Source organism: Lagopus muta, chromosome 12 (genome assembly GCF_023343835.1).
Source record: "Lagopus muta isolate bLagMut1 chromosome 12, bLagMut1 primary, whole genome shotgun sequence".
NCBI lineage: Eukaryota > Metazoa > Chordata > Aves > Galliformes > Phasianidae > Lagopus > Lagopus muta.
The window spans coordinates 8629022-8642335 of record NC_064444.1 but is presented as its reverse complement, the minus strand read 5'-3'; the positions used below and the strand labels follow the sequence as shown (position 1 = coordinate 8642335).

The 13314-nt window shown below is 40.8% G+C and overlaps 1 long non-coding RNA gene across 2 annotated transcripts; it reads right to left on the bottom strand.

Annotated features, from left to right (window-relative positions):
- Positions 1-22: 22 nt before the first annotated feature.
- On the bottom strand, positions 23-13274 carry LOC125699295 (uncharacterized). Of its 2 annotated transcripts, none has more exons than XR_007379510.1 (3): positions 12161-13274; positions 6337-6481; positions 23-2215 (listed from the first exon to the last, which is right to left on the bottom strand). It is a non-coding gene; the product is annotated as an uncharacterized LOC125699295 (long non-coding RNA). The 2 variants fall into 2 exon arrangements; XR_007379511.1 differs by lacking the exon at positions 12161-13274 and adding an exon at positions 8296-8368.
- Positions 13275-13314: the final 40 nt, after the last annotated feature.

Genomic DNA, 13314 nt, shown 5'->3' with positions numbered 1-13314 from the left:
TAAGCAATATGCTTGATATTGATTTGGTTTTTTTTTATTTTTAATAGTAAAATGAAACTTGTCCTTCCAGATTTTGTGGAAGACAGGAATGCAAATATGGGGGGTAATAGAAAGATGAGTAGGCTGCAAACAGATGTTTGATGTGCTTTAACCTATGTATGAAACAGAGAAGGAATTAGTAAATTATACTTTATTTAATCTGCTTCTTAGCATTCACCACTACATAGTAACAAATAATTTATTGGATGTTAGCACTTGTCTTACAAGCCATGTTACGCAGTAATCCTATGGGTGCACTTTGCACTGCTTACTTTTTCAGAGAAGCAACAGTATGTGGTTAGGTTGTTCATAGTACATATTTCAGAGGTGAGTTTTCAGTAAAGGGACTTTATTACAGTGTCAAACCAAGGTCTGACTCCTGCTACTTAAGAATGGTTAATTTCATACCTTTGGATCTGGTATGTTTCTTTAAATGATGTGGAAGTTACATTAATTAGGTGAGAGAAACAACAGAAGGGACAAACCGTTGTTACTGGGCTGAAGATCGCAGCTCCTTCTGTATGGGCTCCCTCAGCTTGAGTACTTTCTGAATGCTGATGTTCTGCCTCTTTCAGCAAAAATCTTCCAGCTTTAATGATCCCCATCTAGGGCCTGATGTACGAAGAGTAAGTGGGAGAAGAAAACATTAATTTGTTACAAGTGTTTCTTCACAGACTGCTCTTTCCCCATTTCCTCCCCCCTCAAAAAAGCCCCCTAACTTTAGTCTCTCCAGTGCTTTGTAATAGGACACATTTCATCAAAATATGGCTCTTTAGAGCAGCTGCATGGAATACAGTCGCATTCAAGTCCAGGAAAAATGCCAGAAGCAGACATCTGTTTCACACTCCTAGGCTCTGAGAAGAGTCCTCCAGGAGGACTGAATGGCGTTAATTCCTCTTAATCTACAAACACTGTGACAAAACCTCTCTAGGGTCGCTGGCTGTGTTGCATGCTGGAGTAACCTGCCTTGTGTTTGAGCCAGCAGACCAACACAGTTTGTGTGGCTCAGGCTCTGCTGCTCTGCACATACTCGGGCCTGCACGCACACATCTACTTCCTGGGAGGAAACAGACTTCTTTCTAGCTACTCTCGTGCTGTCATTGCTGCCCAGTATCTGCAACTTCTGAAGACTCAAACTCCCAAATTCACTATCAGTGGCTACAAAGCAGCTCAGCGGTTTCGTATCCAGAAATGTTACTGATCTCTTCCTGGAAGAAGTGACAAGAAGAGCTTGGCATTTCAGTGGACAATATTTCTTGTGTTTCCTTGCATGGAGTGATGTGTGCTACACGTTGGCAACAGTTAATTAAAAAAGAAGTTATTTTAGTTTTCCAACTGTACTTAAGATTGATGTGTTTGTAACAACTAAGTGCTTTGATAAGAATCTCCCTTGGGAGCATTGATTTATAACACGCTTTACAGTAGTTTTTTTTATAGTTGTTAAAAACATTTCCCTCTAGCCTGTCAAGCAGATAGGTGTACCACTCTTCCCCCCTCATGAAATGCACTGTTTGGCATAAATACAGACTGAGTAAGCACACAAGTTTTTTCCTTAAAACAAAATTAATATAGCAAAATCTTTCAAATGTTTCTATGGAAAATACCAAAAAAGAGGAGGAAAAAGAAAGGAAATTGAAGCTATGACTAGAATGTTTAAATCTGCTGGTATATTTCACAACCATTTACCAGCAATGTTTAATAGAAAACATACGACTTTTTTTTTCATTCAGGAAAATGCTGAAAATAACATTTTCACAAAACACAAGAAGCAAAAGCCCTCGTTTTGTTCAGTGTTTCAGTAGTTGCAGAATATATGCTACTGAGTTCTATAAACTTTCTACATATTTCTTAACATCTGTTCATGCATTTCTTTTATGTTTTACCTGTAAGGAGCTTTTGCATCCTGTGGCAGGTTACCTCCATTGCTTAACTTTGTGGTGAGAGGAACAGCACTGTCTACAGTCACAAGGACATCCTGGTTGGTTGAACCGTTGGAGACCCTGCTATCCCACCTTGATGTACAAATGCATCAGAGCAGCAGCATAATTTGCAAGTAGCTTCTTCAATTTCAGTGCTTTTCACGAGTTGTTGCAGCACACACAAGTTTCAGTTGACAAGGCTGTGCTCTTGGATTCAAGTCTCTGAATCCTGCCATTAGTTCAGCTCTCACTCAGGGCTAGAAGGAGAGAGCAGGACAAAAGTTAATTTCCATCAAGTCAGTGGAATAAATGTAACATGGCAGTGGAGAGCAGCTGCTATCTTAAGAGTTTTGGGAAGGCATAAGAGAAAGAGAAGAAAATAGCAGGGCCATACTACACCTCACTGTGCTGCCCTGGATTTGTTTTCCCTCCGCCCTTCTTTCTGGGTCATTACACAACCCATCCCATAGTTCCCTCACAGTGCAGCAGGAAACAGGAAAGCCTTTGTTGTCTCACTGTCATTAAGTCCAAGTCCATTCCCCACAAAAAGCAACAAGAGAGAAGAGACAACAACAATTACCTATGTAGAATTAATGCTTTAATTTGACCAACGGAGATGTACTCATGATTTTGGAAAGGAGTGCAACAGCCAGTGAGTGTGGACAGCAGTTGTGCCTACACAGCCTAGCAGGAAAACCTCAGAGACCAGCAAGTCTTCCAGGACTGCCAAGCTCTCTTGTCTGTATGTGGTTCTCTCCATTTTGATTTTTCTTGGGATGATGTTTTATTGTAGCTTTTTTTTTTCTTTAATCTACCCAATTAATCTCATCTGAGTTCCCATCAGATGCCTCTCACTTGGTTTTGACTAAAATAACCTCAGTACAATGTCAGCAGTTTGCTTAACACCAGGATGCCCAACAGCTTCAGTTCTCTATATTTTGCTCATGGAAGAGCTGGCACATGATCTGTCTTAGGATTGTGAAGGTGCCTAAGCAGCAGTGTTTGTTTTCATCACTTCTGCAAAGTAACAAATAAATCAACCCTGATGTTTGCAATGCTTGCATGAAAAAATTGGTTAATGCCAACATACTCTTTTTTTTCCTCCTGTTTTATAAGCATATAAGCGATGAAGCCTTGTCATATTTGTATAGTTGTTATTGTTAGTAACAAGAATATTGGGCCATTCCTAGCAAAAATTTGAGTTGTTTAATTTTACAAATGAAAAGTAAACATTGTATTAGCTTTAATCTGTACACATCAGCTATGTATCATACAAGTTCAATGCTCGCAATATGTTCTATTGAACCTTAAAACTGCAGGGACTTTGTTGTGAATATTGTGGTCTTCATCCTCTTCAAAGCTGCTTGGGCCTTTTACTGACTGCAAACATATTGGGGTGGTTTTTTTTGTTGTTGTTGTTGGGTTTTTTTTTTGCATGCCTAATGGAACAATTCCTGTTTCAGCACAAAGAAAGATAAGATGAAAAAGACAACACAGGATGAATTGTGGCTCGGTCAAGCTAGAGAGAATGGAAACAATCCCACAGAACAGACTCTGGAATATACAAATAAAGTAACATGCCAAAGAGAGGAAGTACATGTGTGAAAGCTGCCAAGACTGATGTAATGCCTGATCAGCTGCATTCAGGTCTGTACCACAGAAGCAGCAATGCACAGATCCTGTGCTGCCACAAACAGGGACAACTGGAGAGGCACTGCCCTGCTGCATGGAAGATGTTTTCCTGGCTGGGTCTCCTGGCACTGCTGTGTGAGATGTGTCCCAGCCACAGACTGCATCGCTGCACTCAAGCTGTGAAACAAGGTCTGGCAGCTCTGCAAGCCAAATAAAGTTAAGGTACAGACAAATTCTCAGCGTGATGCAGAAAAGGATACACAGAGAAATGGGATAGCTGAAAGTAATACCAGCTTACAGCTTCAGATGTGATCACGGGTTGTAACGATGCGCGGTGTGCATTACCCCAGCAGATGGTGCTATGATTTCACGGGGGTCAGCGGCTGTCCTGCGATCCTACCAGCACAAGCGCTACTGAGTATCGGGCAAACGTTTTTATCCAGAGTTCCCACTTTGTCCTCACCCAGCAGGTGACTGCGCCTGTCAGATGGGGAGGTGCTAGTCCTGCCTGTCTGCTTGGGGTACGAAGGCAAATAGTGCCTGTGCTGCCCCTGTTAGTCCTGATCAATTTTTTTTTGTTTTCCCTTACCTGAACCCCTTCAGACTCATAAAACCAGTGTGCACCACTCACAACCATTCTGTCACTACATAGACAGGACACATAACCAGGTGCCTCCTCCACTAGCAAAATCTCCTTTTCAGTGCTGACAATTCCTACTGAAGTGACACACAATTTATTTCAGCTGACTTAGTAATTATTGAAGCATTCAATTCTAATTAGGATTGTGGTTAATGAAATCTGCCATAAAATCATTTCAGTTTTTTAGCCTTCATAAATGAAATTACAAATATTTAACAAATATAGAGAAATAAATAGACACGGCATACAATGCATCGTTATTTTCTTTGCCAGTTCATCAACAGAAGCCTATACATCGATATGACTTGATGATGACAGGATGATAGACTCATTTTTCCAATGAGCAGTTTTCTTCTTATAAGGGAAAGAGCACTGCATCCGTATGAGATCATCTAGGAAAGCCCTCCTTCCTGAAAAAATACTATATTCTTTTTGGTTGCCTAGCTACATGCTGCTGTTACCTTAGAAGGCTGTAGTTCATCTAAATTATTCTGGTGGTGCTGATGTGCTTGAGCAGAGGAGTAATGCAAATATATAGCCCTTTCTTTGGTAAAGATTATGAAAGAAGGATTATGCAGAGGGTAGAGTGAATGTGAAGAGCCTTTGAAGAAATGCTGTTTACTATACTCATCATGGTGGGTTTTTGTTTTGTTTTGTTTTTAAATTAATTGTTGAATAAAGATCATTTCCACCTCATAGCCCTGGATGAGTGAGCAGGAAGTGAAATCACAGACTTGCTGCTTTTGACGTGAAACCTCTTTAATGCTAATTACTGCTATGAGTAAGCTTGGAGAAGGGAAAAGGCTGTCAAGGCCTGATTCTGCACTCATTTCCAAAACTGTGGAACAGGAAAAATGCCATGAAAGGCAGAGACTGCTGAATTTCATTAGCAAAGGGGTGATCACCAAGTTCTTCTTTGAATATAGGTAGCTTTGATTATTTAGAAAATTAAGACTGGCCTCTTAAAATGCCTAAGACCCAAAGATTTTTATTGTAATATATCTGTCAAAGACAACTCTAACAGGGAACTCTGCCCCCAGGCATGAGACATGTAGAGATTGAGGGCACGAGCAATAATTCTCAGGCATTTTCCCAGCATGACCAGCAACACAGCTTGCTGCTGCCTCTCCAAAGATTCCAGTACATGGTATTCACTGGCTGTGCTACCAAGGTATTCACCTGAGAGTAGTAAGAAATTGGTTTTCTTCCATTCATCTTATCTGCTTCACTGAAAACAATTTGGGTTTAGTTAGATATAGGTTGATATGGGACTAGCCAGGACTGAATGAATTTTAGCACTGGAGTTTTGATTTCACTTGCTCTAGTTAGGGCTGATCATTTTACACCTTTGGAGAGAAAATGACATACAATGAAATTTATTATTATTACTGTTTTTCCCAAGAGAAAGACTAGAAAGAATTTTGACAAGTGAGAATAACAAAGTCCATGCAATTCTAGTTTATCTTTACCATAAGCATGTTGGAGGTCTTCATAGGATTATCCTAAATAGCAGCAGAGGCAAAGCAGAAAATGAGACACTTACAAGAAAGCCTTTTACTGTTGTTATACAGAAGTGCATTCCAGCCATACAAATTCTGGGTTTCTCCTGGAACAGATGATAGAATCTTTCACATGGAAATTCCTACACATTTTACATTAATGATTCCATGAGATCACTCACCACAGGAGAAGACAACCATACATTCTGCACCAGGTTACAAAGAAGCGTAAAGCCTTTCTAATTCAAATTCATAAATCTTTTCCAGGAGTGAGAGTTTTTTCCTTGGCTTCAAGCTTTTTCCACATTGAAGTGAAAAGGAAACTGAGTTATCCCTACATGGTAAACAAGATCAGGTTTCACTACCTAAAGCAAAAGGGCAGCTGTGTTTTACGACTGGTCACCATCAGTCCCTACCAGAAGCCTCATACAAGATGCAGCTACTCTAAGCATTATAAAATGCACATTCAGACACAAAACTATATTTCTGTGTAAGAAAATATAGATTTAAAAATTCATGTCCTTTTCCTGATCTTATACACAGAAGAGGGCAGCACAGTTAAAGTTTCACTTCACATGGTCACTAACATTATAAATTTCTGCCTTACCTCTTTTCTTTGGTGACAGATCTACATGACTCAGCATGGCAAGTGTGTTGTTTATTTCCAGAGAGGACCACAGGCCTGCTCCTACTTTGGGGTTTTCATTGCAAGGACACTTTTCTTTGTTCACCTGCCACATCCATGGAAGCATCTGTAATACAGTGATTTTATTTGGGATTATTCACTACTTAGATATAATCCAGATTTTAAGCCTCCATATCCCCAAGTCTTCTTGATACCTCTGTAGTGTACCGAACGTAACTAATGCTTCATCCCTGATGCAGTCTGCCACGCTCATGGCACCCTCACTGTAATCTCTTGCTGCAGAAAAGTATTCCCTTACAAATATGCTTTTCCTTCTACAAGTGTCTGTGACTTTTCTGCAGTACTAAGTGGAAGATGCCTGCCAACAAGCAACTTTTGAAGACTTTCTTCTGTGGGCATATTGAATAAATGGGTTCTGTGGGTTGCCATGGGCAGCTTTAGGCTGTTTTCTACCCAATTTCCTGGCTATTAAACATTAGTTCCTCAACAAAAGAGAACTACAGTAGGTCTGTGAAAATGTTACTTAATGCTTAATTGAAAAAGAGTAAGTAGATGCTAGGAATTTTCAGGTCTAAACAAAATTAGAAAGTATCTCTTCCCAACTCATAAATCCACAGTGACCTGCAATTTGAATAATCTGCATTTCTGGTCCCCTCACTTCTAAAAAGATGTATTGGAAGTAGGAAATATTCAGAGAAGAGTAATTAAGCAAAAGGTTTACATGAGTGACTGAATACATGAGATTTCTCAGCTGAGAGGCAATTTCTGAAGGAAAATATAAAATCATTATGCGTATGCAGGAAAAAATTACACTCTTACTTTACAATACAGTAACAGGGGGGTGTTGCAGGTTATAAAAATTCTACATGGCTTAAAAGCAATTAGAAATACATATAGAAAAAAAAAATGCATCAGCAGCCTCTGAACAGTGGGAATACATAGCAGGCATACGGGTGCAGTTTTAACTGCTTATCATGTCCTTACTGGCAGTTCTTCAGATATCAGCTGCTGACTGCTGGAAACTGGATGTAAGTTGAGTCTGACCCAGTACAACTCCTTTAATTTGTTATTGTAAATAGATTCATTCCCCTTGCCAAGAGCTACTGCTGGTAAATGATAAATCTTACATTGCAAATTGCTTCCTTACCACTACGTACCTCTCAGTAGGACAACCAGCCATTTACTTTGCACGCTCTTTAAACCAGCTTCTGTTGCAATGTGTAAATTCAGAAGCTTTTTCACAGTATCAGACTTCCAGATATTTTGTGAAAGGGGTCTCTGAAATCCACACTGAAGAGTATACATCCCACAGGAATTGTAACAAGATATTTAGCATTCCAGCCACGGATGGACGGCCCATCTCTTCCCCAGTATATTGGAACAGGGTAATTTCTTGGTACTGTGGCGCACTTTGTCAAAAAGGGGCTATGAACTGTATAGGGAAAAATGAAATTAGATACGCCACTTGTGCAACTTTTTTTTTCAGACGGGTGATTCACCTGGCTCAGCTATCATGAAGATCATACAGTACTGGAAGCTTTTGAGATTACTCAAAGCAGTGAGAAATTCAGGACAGCGGGGACACAAAGCACATTTCCAATCAGTCCTATCCCAAATTATTTTTTACACTCTTTCATTTAAGAAAGACAGAGGTATTTACTCCAAAAGGAACAGATTTAAAGTTCATCCATTCTATGCTTCTACATTTAAAAATACAAACAATACCATATTTTTTTGTAGTCCTGATGGGTGAGCTTTAGAATTTCTGGTCTGGAGCTGGAAGGAAACTAAGTAACTGTGAAAGGAACTGTAACAGGACAGAAAGCTCAGCAGTGGCAGCAGAGCAGCAAGGTCCTGGGCTGCAGCAAGTGAGGACTTCCTCAGCAGCGGGCACAGAAACAAAGGAAAGAATCTGTTTACCTTCAGAAGGCCTCAGACAGGCAGGGATCTCCAGCAAGAAACCCTCATCCCCACTGCCAACCCTTAAATGAGGGCTGGGAAGGGCTGCATCCTGGCTCCATCCCTTCTGGTCACTCAGGTGCACTGCATGCACGGAGCTCCCCTGGGTTGGCCCTGCCTTCCCACCAGGTGCTCAATCACTGCTTCAGGCTGTGACTCAGCATTTCTGCTACAGGAACCAAGTTGGGATTAATTTTACAGATATAATAACTGGGTTTATTTAGGTTTCTCTTTGTGTTTTCCCCCTGCCACTAGAAGTGAGCTCTCTACACTATGTTGTTTTCCACTGACCCCAAAGCTTGCATTTCTCACATCTCACTGTTGCAGCCCCAGCACATGGCTACCTCTACCCAGTAAAAGACATCAGCTGTGTTAAATGCAAGAGTAATTATGAGAATAAGCACGGCTCCTTGGCCGAAGGGAAGGCCCTGCCTTGGGAATGTGTAAATGCAGGTTCAGTACAGATGAAGCATTCATTGGGCTTGCAGACAAAGGAATCAATGCTAAGACTGAAAGCTCCACTGTTGATACAACCATTTGTACAGTTCAAACTGCAGTCTACTCTTGCACCACTGCAGATTAACGGCAAGGTAATGCAATATACCATATACTACATGAAAGGCCTAATACTTATGTATGTAAAACACACAAAAAGAACCAGGTGTGCGTATCTGTTCAGCACACAATATTAGTGTGTGTAAAATCACAGGGATGTGCAGAGAAAAAAAAAATTAGGCCATGTGTGCACTATTGTACAAAGAGCAGGATAAAGAAAAAGTATTTTCTTCATTTCCCTGTAGCTGTTTTTATCTTGCTTATGTTAAAAAAGTAATGCAAACCACATTTCCTACCACTGCTTCTGTCTCTTCTCCCACTGGCCTAAGTTTCTCAGTTCTGTAATTAAAATAATAATAACAGCTGCTATTTCTTTTTTAGTCTAGGTATTTGGGAGGTAGCCAGACTCAGGCTTCTGCAGGAGTAATGCTTCCTGTAACTTGGCAAGAACAGACCTTTGTGGATATCTCTGCAGTTTGTGTAGAAATAACTTCACCCACATAATGGCTGATTAATTAGACTTGAGGCAGTGCAGATGACTTGAAAAGTAAGAAGAAGAGAAACACACAGCTTCCAGCATAGAGCCAAACTGAGAACAATACTTTCCCAAGCCTCACTCTGCTTATCCAGTCTTCGGTCTTTTCAGAATACTTCTATTATTTATAACAAGTGGGAAACTATTCCAATGTAAGACAACAACTAAAACAAAAGCTAGAATTCAGTGGAAATAATCATTTGATGTAAAAATTATAAATGCAATTTATAACATGGCATTTAACCTTGAATAAACACTGATGAGGTAGAATCACAGTTTATTCTTCCTCCAAAATTCTGCTTTTCCACCTGAAAATCTGAAGGGAAAGTGCGTAGATACCAATTTATGTGTTCTTATGTGTTCTGACTGCACCCCCTGCAAAGTCGTGCTTGTCATTTAAACAAAATGCACTCCACATCTAGCATAGCAAAAAGAAACACCAAGCACAAGCTTTATTATCACAGTAACAAATAACTAGAACTACAGGATCATACTGCATGTTTTACATCTTCCATATGATGAAAAGTACTGAGGCCAAGAGAGTGCACTAAAAACGCATACTAATGCTTCTCAAAAGCTACAGAATTAATGGGAAAAAGAAGGAAAGGAAGAAGAAGAAAGAATGAGGAGAAAGGAAAGAGGAGAGGCGTGGGAGAGGGATACAAAGAGACTGGACAGTTAACAACCGTAAACAAAGAAAAGGCACCTTAAATAAAGGGCAATTGAAATAATAAAAATGAAAATTGTACAAGGATGAAGGGAAACTAAACGAAGCAAAATGTTATCCGTTTTTAGAGAGCTTACATACAAAGTGAATATTTTGGATTGATTCAAAAATCAGAGACTCCAGTGGTTCCTCCAGGATCCCACAACACTCTGGTAGTTAGAATGGAATTAAACTGGGTGCCTGGCACCAAGGACAACCCAGTGCTTCTGGCCTCAGCAGAATTTGCTTGTTGCTTTCATTGAAACTTATTCCCTCCTCACACACTGAGGACCTGGATAGACAGTGGTCCTTGACTGCAGCTCTGCTGCTCGCTATGATGTGGCTGCTGCAGGGAATAAACACTGAACGGCTCAAGAACCACCTGGGACTCATGAACCACAGATGGTAGCACTGCTACAGTGATAACCTCAATTCGGAGTACTTCCAATCTACCATGCAGGCTGGAGCAGACCTTTACCTTCAGCACTGATAGACTCCAGGCCTGGCTCTATGTAAAATTTCCTGTTTCCGTTTCAATATATAATGAACACTAGGCTTACTAAAAATATGAAGTACAGTATGTGACAGAAGCACTCTTTAATTAAAGCATACCTTAGACCAGCAGCAGCTAGTTCAGTGGAAAATAAAAATAGAAAAACAAGACATTAGGGTTTCTTTTACATAAAAATAAATTAGTTACTATTTGTTAGAAGTAGAATCTTGTGTTAGTGGAAATGGAGGGCAGGTGATAAAGGAGAGGGTCTGAAAGTCCATCAAAGAAATTTAAATCAGCTTCTTGGGTCTGTGTAGTCTCAGATGCATCCCACCAAAATCATTACGTGCTGCAGTACCATAGAATCATAGAATCACCAAGGTTGGAAAAGACCTTCAAGATCATCCAGGAATGTGCAGGAATATATATACATAGCAATAGCGAATAACAAACAGAATTACATGCTGTGTGAAGGAGCATGTTACATGTCTCAAGTGATGAACCTGAATTATCTGTTAATTCCTTCCAACTTCACAAAATAGCTGGATCTATTAGGATCAAGGGAGATAAAGCAGCTACGTGACCCCTGTGATCCCTCCCTCTCTGGTTCTACACAGTAAGAACAGCCCTAACCGCCTTGGCACCGCACTCCTCCAGATGACTTGCAGTCATCCCTCTAGGAATAAGTGAAGCCTCAGGGACCTAATCCAAGGCCATCTCACTTTCTGCTGAAGGATGATTCACAGAACCCAGTGCCAGATCCCAGTAGTATCCTGTAACTGTGATGGTATTCTGTAACCATTAATTCATTCCTTGTACCTGGCTGCTGGCACAAAACAAAACATTTGCCACGTGGTCCTGAACTTTTGTAAGGTATTTTCTATTTTCAAACACTCTTCCTGCTGAAATGCTGTTCTTTTAAAGTCTTTATTTAGCATTTTCATATGCCTTTCTTGTTCTTTTTGTTGTTTTGTTAGTTTTATTTTTAGTTTTGGTTGTGAGGGCTCTATCTTGCATTTACATCATTAAAACATTCACGATATTCATCAAAAGAGTTGGAATAAAAAATGGCTCTTGTTTCTTAGCTAGGTTTCGATCAGTAATGCTACACATGCCACAGAAGCAGCACAGTATCTTTAGTTCTGATGCCCCCCAGATTTTCCTTCTTACACACAGAAAAGAAATAAAATATCCCCACTTTATATTCCAGCTTTTAAAATTTGGCCCTGACACACAGTGAAGCCAGCAGGACGGACTGGTCCAAAAAATTCATTAAACCACTCAGTATTTCCAGGTGAGAATTTTTGGCAGAAATATTCAGTTTTTTAAAAGTTAACTGAAGAAAAAACATTTCTGGAAGTATATTTACCTACTTGGCTGCGTAAAAACACAGATTAATTGATGCGGTTTGCTAGATTTCGGATTATCCAAATTAAGTAACCAACATGCATTTCAAATGCTATTGCTAATTTGTTTAAATATGATTTAAAATGTAAACCACGGCAATGTGTTCTGTTCATTTCACTGAAGCACTCACCGCTTCTAACAACCAGACTGACGATTGGAACTGACGCGGCTATTTCGGTGCTGTTCTGAGGGACAGGCTGAGAGCGCTGCAAGCACTCCGTGATCTTTAACTGCCACATTAACACTTTAAACTGCAGTTATCAGGGCAAAGCGGTCAAAGCCATCCCAAGAGCATGGACTGGAGTTATAATTAGCTCCTGAAAATAAGAAAACATGCACTTGCTTTCATAGGAAAAAAAACATCTATTTCCTGGAGCCAGACCCTTTAGAGCAGTTATGTGTTTCTCTTGTCGCAGTTGAGTAGCCTCACAAAGTGGACATTATAAGGAAAAGATGTTTCTCAGTTGCTGTGTAGTATTTTATTGTCCATGCAACTGCTCAGCTCAGCCCAGAGACCTTCTTTCCTTTACCTGATTTCTACGTCCATTTATTACTTTCCATCAGCTCCCTATCTCCTTGCCTTCTTTAACCTTATTTCAGCAGCTGATTTATTACCTTAAGCATTCACTAATCTGATGGCAACGGTCCCTACACCAAGTCACAGGGATTTTCCCGCACTGACCAGGCTGTAATCTTCTGGGAGCTGGAGCCAGGGCTATTTTGGCTGTAAGATGTCCACCGCGTCGCGGTTGCTAAGAAAACAATAAACTGTGTGCACGGTGCTGCGGTGAGCCATTCAGCACGCCAGCGTAGCTATCTGCTCGGCCCTTTCCTCACTTGATCACACGGTAATGACTGTGCTACTTAAGATAAAACCTTCACAGCCTCACTTTTGCTGCTCAGGTGAAATCGAGGGAAGAATTTGACCTTTATGTTTTAAATCAGCTTCTGAAACCGTTAACGCGGCACGCAGCAAGCGTTTGTATCGTGCCGTCACAGCATCTAGCACGGGGGCTTCTCCCCGCACCCTCTCCTGAACATTAAGTAATCCAAGCACGAAGCTATGACAATTTTGCACGCTTGCAAACGTTCTTCCCAACAATACTGTAGACAGTACGGCTCCTGAGCCACGGCATAGGGCACCACGAGCCGAGGAGACCCGCGTACATCGCCAGCCCCGTGTTCAGTTTTCCCTCAGCGCAGCCTCGGGAAAGCAAAGCCCAGGCGGGGCCGGGCACGGCCGGGGTTCCCTCCGACGCGGGGTTCCCCTCCCTTCCCGTCGCG